The sequence below is a fragment of the Miscanthus floridulus genome, chromosome 1 (assembly GCF_019320115.1).
Source record: "Miscanthus floridulus cultivar M001 chromosome 1, ASM1932011v1, whole genome shotgun sequence".
Lineage (NCBI taxonomy): Eukaryota > Viridiplantae > Streptophyta > Magnoliopsida > Poales > Poaceae > Miscanthus > Miscanthus floridulus.
The window spans coordinates 102,523,638-102,532,826 of NC_089580.1; the positions used below are offsets into that span (position 1 = coordinate 102,523,638).

Genomic DNA, 9,189 nt, shown 5'->3' on the forward strand with positions numbered 1-9,189 from the left:
CTCTGAACTACTGGATACAGAAACTTCAATAGCTACTCAATGTTTAAAATAGCGGGCTAAGGTGTTTAGCGGTATATCTCTAAAATAGCTAATAGCGGAGCTATAGCAGGAAATAACGGCTAAATTATACATGAACACAAATAGCGGTACACCTGCCTCAAAAGGCTATAGCGGGCTATAGCGGCGGCTATAGCGGGAGATTTAAAACTATGACCGAAACTGAAACAAAAAACAGGTGCTATTGTCGAACTCTTTTTTTTCTCGAAAACGCAGGAGAAACTACGCTTCATTATAATCGCAAAAGTAGCATTTTAAATAAACTAAATATTTTTAGAAATAATTTAAATCACAAAGTAGGAATGATGACCGGATATCAAGGACTCGCACGAAGGATGGCAATGATGAATAGTTAGATAAATGTAAGAAGTTCAACGGTTAAATTGCTAAAGGGACATTTATATGAACAATTGGGATTATATTTTGGGGAAGAAAAATAGGAGGTATAAGACATCAACATGATGTAGTGCTGATATCATCAAGATAAAAATGACGTGCGTCCATCTATAAGCTTACTAGCTTGTACGAGTCTTGATACGTAGCTCATGCATGGAAGCATATGGAGTCGTACGTACAGTTCTTCTACACAAGAATTCTGGGTATGCTGGACTGCTGTAGCTAGTGCAAAACAGAATATATATATGAGAGTTGCCAGGAGGCGTCTCACCGATGCGGATTGTCACCGGCGAAGTGAAGGAAGCAGCGATTACGGCCAAAGCACCGGAAGTTGAGCGATTGCCGATCGAAATGCTGCTCGGCGAGGACTCATTTGATGATACAGGAATGAGATACATCATGGCACGGTGAGATGATGTTCATCAGAGATGCAGTGCAGGCCAACGTATCTTCACACTGATGTGAGGGCAGCACGGGGAAGAGCTCCATACCGGCGCCGCGGATGCGATGGCACTACAGCTTGAGAAAAGGCGAGGGAGGGATTCTGGTGAGCTGAGGATCGGTAGGGATGATGGAGCGCTGTTGATCTCTATATATAGGAAGAGAAGGAGAAGCGCATGTGACTCTTGGTTGCTGAGTAATGGTCTGTGGCTGTTTTAGAGCAGATAAAAGAGACTAGAAACGGACAGCAGTTCATGGAGTTGAATGTGGAGAGTTAAGAGATATGATAGCAGTAGCTTCCGTTTTGCTAGATAAGCCCTTGTTTAGTTTCCACCCTAAATTTCTAAAAAGTGCTACAGTACCTATCACATCGAATGTTTGCGGCCCTTGCATGGAGCATTAAACGTAGACGAAAAAAAAACTAATTGCACAGTTTGGTGGGAAATTGTGAGACGAACGTTTTGAGCCTAATTAGTCCAGGATTGAACACTAATTGCCAAATAAAAACGAAAAGTGCTACAGTAACCCCAAATTCCAACTTTCCGACCCTAAACACGCGCTAAAATGGGCATGCATGCATGCAGATTGAAAACTGACAGGAAGTATTGGTTCGTCAGCACTGATGTGAAGCGGCAGAATAAATAGAATGAAACATCGACATTCAAGAAGGAATAAAGAAGCGTGAAGTAGTGTGGTTATTTTAGGCTGGATAAAAAGAAGAATAGGATGTCAACAAGATTATGCTGGCTTGGGATTAAATTACGTGAAAAGGAAATTAAGCTTAAGGAAAAGGAAATACAAAGAATGGAGAAAAGACCAATAATTTTGTGGAGAAAAGAAAGGAAAAGATTATGTTGTATTTAACGGTATTATTAGATAGGATAAAGATTAGGCCACGAAGAGATTTGACCCAAAATGAATTTCAAGTTTTTTTTTGAAATAAATAAATAAATGAGCATTTTGAAAATTGATGTGATAAATTTTAAACATGTTTAGAAATTTTGAAAACATACTTTAAAGATTTATTATTTTATAAATAGAACAAAAGCATTTTCGGACTTAAACGAATTTTTAAATTTATTTTTTTCATACAATGAAATTAAATGCAAAGGCATGAATGCAACAAACATAATAAATTAAATCATAAAACATTTATAAAATTGCATTTCATACCAATTGTAATTGTCACAACCTAATTAAGTCTTGAAAATTTTACAAACATTATAAAATTATTTATTTTATTTAGTGTTTTCTATTCACAACCCAAATCGCAAAGTGCAGCACAGCACCCGCAAACGATTGACAGATGTTCGGTTGGTCGGTTCGTATCGTTGCTGGTTCGTGAAGAAGTACTGCTGGCTGGTTTGTGTGAGAGAAAAAATACTAGTTCCGCCTGGAAATTTACGACCGTTTACAACCCACAGTCAAACGAACAGGCTGTGAGGGGATACTTACAGGTGCACGTAGAGGCCACCAACAGTCGTGGCCGCGAGCTCCTAGGCTGGCACGCCGATCGAGAACGTGTGTGGCAGTTACAGCTAACGCGACGGTTGGAATTCAAATTGTCTATTTCCTTCTAAGAAAAAAAATGATGTTGATAATAGTAACAACAACAACCGAAAACCCTTTCGCATCCTAGCGGATGGCGCGGGTGGTGTGATGATCGGCATCAAGAAAATGTCTCGCCGCCACCATTGCCGAGGCCGGTTGGCGGCGGTGAGAGGCTACTGTTGGTTAAGATCGTAAACTTTCGCACCCCCACATCGGAGAAAGGGTTTTTCTGCATATTGCCAAGAGCGACTCCGCACTAAATCATGTTTCCGTGTAGGTAGGGCAAAAGAGGCTTCGACACCATCAGTCGATGGCGTGCAATCTGTCAACAGGTTGCGAATGCAGCTATCTCATTCTATGATTTTCGCCGCATCACCTTACCCTTTCATGCAAGTTGCTACTTTTCGGTCTTCGAGGACGAAAGGGACTCGGCAGTTCTGGTCGAGACTGAAGGACGGTCCCCTAGTGCGGATCCCTCCCCCCGGCATCGACGGTAGGGAACATAGGAGCCGAAAAAATGAATGAAAAATTCAATTAAGTGAAATAAATTAAAAAAAATATAGAAAAAGTCTGAGAAATATGCCACATTGGAACATGGAGTATCAGGTATTGTATGAGTACTGCAGAAAAAGTTTGGAGGTCAAAAGTGAAGAAAAAATATGGTTTGCCGAGTGTCAAAAATGACACTCGGCAAATCACCGCTTTGCCGAGTGTCAGGAGAAGACACTTGGCAAAGGGTTAATGGCAGCTGTCTGCTGTTAGCGGCGGCGGCCCTTTGCCGAGTGTTCTGGTTTGCAAGTGCCCGACACTCGGCAAACCTGATCTTTGCCGAGTGTTATTGTTTGCCGAGTGCTCGGCACTCGGCAAACCACCTCTTTACCGAGTGCCAGTTGTTTGCCGAGTGCTTTCTCTCTGACACTCGGCAAATGGCCTCTTTGTCGAGCGCCCAATAAAAAGCACTCGGCAAAGTCTAGGACACTCGGTAAAGAAGCCGTCTCTGGTAGTGTACATATCAAGACACGTACAAGCTAGTAAGCTTATAGATGGAAGCACGTCATTTTTATCTTGATGATATCAGCACTACATCATGTTGATGCCTTATACCTCCTATTTTTCTTCCCCAAAATATAATCCCAATTGCTCATATAAATAATGTCCCTTTAGCAATTTAACCGTTGAACTTCTTACATTTATCTCACTATTCATCATTGCCATCCTTCGTGCGAGTCCTTGATATCCGGTCATCATTCCTACTTTGTGATTTAAATTATTTCTAAAAATATTTAGTTTATTTAAAATGGTACATTTGCAATTATAATGAAGCGCAGTTCTCCTGCGTTTCCGAGAAAAAAAAAGAGTTCGACAATAGCACCTGTTTTTTTTGTTTCAGTTTCAGTTCAGTAGCTATTGAAGTTTCTATATCCAGTAGTTCAGAGCACTGGTTATTGTCAATTGTTCATCTGTTGGTGTTACCTACATCTTCTACTTGTCATGGTTTGTATAGTAAGTTAGAAGCTTAATAGATCATAGTGCATATTCACTATGATTCTGAAAAATCAAGTCAACATGCAACAATGCCAATTACACTTCTGATTACAGTCCATTCAACTTCAATCACAACCATTGAAGATATTTGCTGGATCTGAAAGGTAGTAGGATTGCTTTCTTTGTTTCTTTCATACAGAACATAGTTTGATTTCACTATCCAGTAGTCAAAAAATATTTAGTGCTGATGTTTTAATTTATACGTGATTCGTGTATCTTAATGTAACGAGCCCCAAATAGTTCAAATAAAAAACACAGTTAGAATTATCCAGTATCCACCGATTACTTTGTAATTTACAGTAGAGAAACATCGGGTTTTTCACTGTTAATTTACAGTAGAGAAACATCCAGTATTGAGAGGAAACCACATCATTGTGATTTCTTACAATTACTTAAATTAGAGGACATAACGCATAACAAATATGTTTTTTTCTTATAGCTGCCTTATGGTACAGGTTGACCATCACAACTTACTGCTTGGGTTTGTATTGTGGGCAACCAACAGATTAACCATTCATTGTTTTACACATAACGAGGTGGCATGAACTGGCTAAAGGTTGAGATTGACATCAGTTGAGATTTGTTAATTTGGTATATGCAAATGTCTTGCAGAGATTACTGCCTCATACCAAATAAATGTTCAGTTTTTCAGATAGTTGGAGTTGACATCTTGGATGGCCTTCCATGCACATTTGTGGTTGACAAGCATGTGAGATTTCTGATTCTTCACCTTGTGATGCACCTTAGTTCATGGTTTTGTGCTGTGCTAGGTGGATTATGGGGAGAAAGCAAACCACAACCAACAGCTAAGGGCGCCGTGGATTTGCTTCGGCTGCTTGACCTTTACCATCCAAGCTCATGGTTTCTTCTATGCATCTACAGAGGAAGGGCAGGGTTCGAGAAGAATGTGATCCTTTGTTTGAACCTGAAGATATGAAGGAAACTGGAGATGCTGTACTTGAGGTATTTGCAATCAATTTTCTTAGGATTCATTAATTAATAGGCATACAAACTAACTGTGGTTTCTAGGATTGGGACTGTCCTTGGAAACTAACAAGTTACTTACCCTGCTCCTTAAGTACAAGTTGTGATTCTGCATCTCCCTTTCCTGAAAACATCATATTCTCCTTTTATTTTATTCAATGTCCTTGTGGAGTTCTACAAGTTAATGATCTGCTGCCTTAGCCTAGCATATTCCTGCCTGTAGTGCTGCAAGTTTGCAAAAGTTCATTTGATAATATCTTCAAAGTGAGCTACTCATGAACACCATCATGTAGATAGATATAAGTGGAATTGGACATTTAGCAAATCAAGAGAAGAAGGCTCAAGCTCAACAACAACAACAAAAATCAAAGTCAAAGATAATCTGGATGTTTAGTTATGTGACAACATGGGCACTTGGTATCTGTGATAATCAATGGAAAATTAGCTATATAGTATTCTGAATTGCTTGTCCTTTTACCCCAGCATAGTCGTACTGAGCGGTGACTATGGGCAGATCGAGATGATTGTACCCTTTGAAAGCAAAAGTCATATGCTGGGGTAAAGACAATCATGCTTGCTGGCTGTAACTTTTTTTTTTTTTTTTGCTGTAATCTGTCCATAAAGTCATCTGGTTCATACAAAGTCAACTTGCAGCACTGCAACATCTTAGTACCATCGTTATATACCTTCAAGGAAGTCCATGCCACACCAACAACTAAGGGTTATGCATCGTAACATCATATTTCTAAAGAAAGCAACATTATGTCATTCATGACATGTTCACCAAAGAAGCATGACAAACCACCATGAAACAACCTCCAAAGGCCCCGTTCGGCTTACCTTATAATCCGCACTATTCAGCTTGTTTTTTCAGTCGGAACAATGTTTTTCTCTCACAACAATTCAGCCAGAACAGTATTTTCCAGCCAATTCAGCCAAGTTTCAACAAGCCAAACAGGGCCAAAATGACTTGTCCGTATAGGCACCAGCCCAGAACAACTATAATCATTGATCCTCACAAATTTGTCACTTGCACTATATTATAGAATATGCCATTCACTTGGGGGGTCACAAGAACATTTCTTGCACTCCTTCCACTAGATCATCTCAACTACTATGCTAGGATAATTTAAAGCCTTTGAGATCCACATCAAAGCCTTTTAAGCCAATGAAACAAAAAGACTATCCAAAACACACAAATGCTCTTCAACTTTAACTTACATTCTTAGCATCCTAACACCAAGAACAACACTAGGCTTAAACACTAGGTCTTACAAAAAACTAACACCCACTCTCTAGCAACTTGGATTTAAACATCCCTAGAAATCTCATGAAACTCCACTTGAGCCTATTCTCACCGCATCTTGATGACCACCACAAGGATGGACTTTAAATTATGTGAAAAACACCTACACTAGACTAAGGTCAGGCTCAAACTGTCGCCACTCCAATCTATAGGACAAGGCACGCGATGACCCACCCAGAGAAAATAGTTATAATGTACATCATGGTGGCCAATCCATTCGTCATTCAACCATTTCCTCTAAATATAAATAGTTGGGTCAACCCAACACTCAAGCAACCTCACTTAGCAGAGTAGAGAGGGCATTGTGGGGGCCCTCCACTCAACCCATCTACCCATCTGCAAAGCTAGACAAAACTTACTTTATAGGTTTCCAAATTTCTTACATCCTACAGACTAAAACAACAACAAAAACCTCTACTACTCAAGAGCTAAGAGTATAACAAAAAAAAGGCTATACCACAGATAAACATAACCTACATATATATACAAAGCAAAATAATAGAGTAAACAAACCATGTAGAAAAACCCAACTCCCATCCTATAAGTGCAAGTGTGTCATGTTTCAACGAGTCAAAATTTTAGCAGAACAACTTAAGTCTCTACCTATAACCTAGGCTCTGATTACCAACTGTAGGACCCCTAGAAGAAAACACAACAATCCTCTGGAGAATTACCACACTTAACTATAGCAGCAGAGTACGCAGAAGCAAAAACACGTCATCTAGATTAAGCATTAAATTAAGTCTCCTACGATAACATAAGAAGAGGCATCCTCAAACCTAACCAACAAACCTTAGATGTTTATTACAACATACAAACGACTCTACAACCAACTAGCATGTTACAAAAATATGTGATTGTTTGAAGTATAGCAACATGTGTGCATGCTACTCCCATCCCGCCAAGCATCCTTGAGCTCATGTACCTGAGATGGGGGAACAAGCGTTTGAGGTTTATGAAAAATCTCAGCAAGCAAACTGTCTTAACTAAGCTATTTAAATCACAGTTTGTTTAAGCAACAAATTTAAATATAATAATAAAAGTTACATCAATTTCTTCATATAAATATAATATACTTTAAAGTGCAAATGCAAATGTTGCAATGCAAATGCGAATGATGCAATGCAATGCATGACTTCACTTCTACCCACACGTCCCAAGGAGAGGGAGTGAGGGTTGCAACCATATTGCTCATCAACGTGCGTTGTTGCAACCACATTGCTCATCAGCGTGCGTTGCTGTACCAGTACTTACTGCACCAATTTGGCTACGGTTTCTTCAAATGCATATAAACAGGAAGAGTGCAACTGCAAAAGTTGTCATGTATCCACTTCATATGCTTCATAATTCAACAGTAATATCACAAGATATAATATCATATACTTCAAAGTAAAGCAAATAACTTCAGATTTCAGATTATATGGCTAGTGTGAGATACTGAAAATTTAGTGGATGTAATTCAAACAACAAAGCTGAAGCATGCGGACCACGGCGCCACGTTTACTTGCCTTTATCGACAATCAAGCGAAAGAGCTAGGCACTCTTCGAAGGCAAACCACCTGATTACAAGCAATTCTCAGTATCAACATCATTATACCACCAAGTATAAACACCAAATAAAGCACTAGAACGCCTGAAACCCGCCATTCAAACTTCTACCATTGGGCTGTCATTCATGACAGCTGCAATGCCCCTTCTCATTTTCATAGACATTCAAAAATTCCCAAAATTTACCAGATGATAGAAATCTCTATTATATACATCTTTGCTGTAATACAATTCAGCATAAGAGATCTCTAAGATGGAATAAAAAACATCTGAACTTAACTGAACTTTTCTGACAACCAATCAGGACAGTAAACTTATGAAATCCATAACTGGAGATTTACTTATCCAAAAAATGTGTTCTTTAGCAATCTGGACAGCATAAGAAAACCTCTACAACTTTTGTTTAAATTATAAGTTCAGATTCATCCATTACGATGATCAAAAATGGATTACATATAAAACTGTCCGAAATCACGTCACTGAAGAACAGTCTACTTCAAATGATCATATCTCCCACAATACAGAGGCTATAAGGGTGACCCTAGCATCAAAAGAAGGATACTGAAGTTCTCTACATCTTTGTACACAGTGGAAAATTTTCTTACGGCTGTTAAGATATCCTAAAACGATGATTAACTGGAACTGTACAGACTGACGGGATTTCAGAACATGGACGAGATCAATTTCGTGAATTTCGTGAATTACTCCGACTAAATCCTTCCCAATCAGATGATTCGATCCATGAAACATGCTCCAAAGAAGGGGATTAGGATTTGGCATCACACCTAGGTCAACCACAGCGAACACGACGACAAGTTCTCGGTGATTCCCTCCTTTCTCTTGTCCACCTCACGGCGATCTACGCCGCTATGACCATCTCACCGTTCCGATCTACGGCGAACATGGTACACCCATCATGAACGGCGAGAGAACGAGAAATTTGAGGGCAAAAACAAGGAGAGGAGATGATATCTAACCAACAGTCCAAGGAAGAACGGCACCGTGGCCTACGGCGGCGGACGACGATGGCGGTAAACCCTAGAACCTCGCTTCCTCTCCCATCTCCCTCCTCTTTTTTCTGTGCGGCAGAGAACGTCGGGCAGGGAGAGAGGATACGCAGGAGAGGAAAGGACCGACTCCTCCTATCAGGTACGTGAGTTTTATTTTTTATTTTTTTTCTTCTTAGAAATAAGAATTAACATAACTCCACCGTTCACAGCTCGATTAAAACAAATGAACAGTCAATTGGTAAGTGTTCGACGAGGTCTATGCATTGGTGGTCTCCATTCATCTATGCGAGCAACGGATAAAAATTCAAATTTTCGGCCTCTCCTTAATTCTGGTCAACCTTCAATAAAAAA

At 39.6% G+C, this 9,189-nt stretch overlaps 1 long non-coding RNA gene across 1 annotated transcript; it reads right to left on the minus strand.

The window, feature by feature from the left end:
- Positions 1-6,985: 6,985 nt before the first annotated feature.
- Positions 6,986-8,979, minus strand: LOC136490214 (uncharacterized). Its single transcript, XR_010767546.1, has 4 exons — positions 8,806-8,979; positions 8,614-8,719; positions 7,789-7,839; positions 6,986-7,205 (listed from the first exon to the last, which is right to left on the minus strand). It is a non-coding gene; the product is annotated as an uncharacterized lncRNA (long non-coding RNA).
- Between the last annotated feature and the right edge of the window lie 210 nt (positions 8,980-9,189).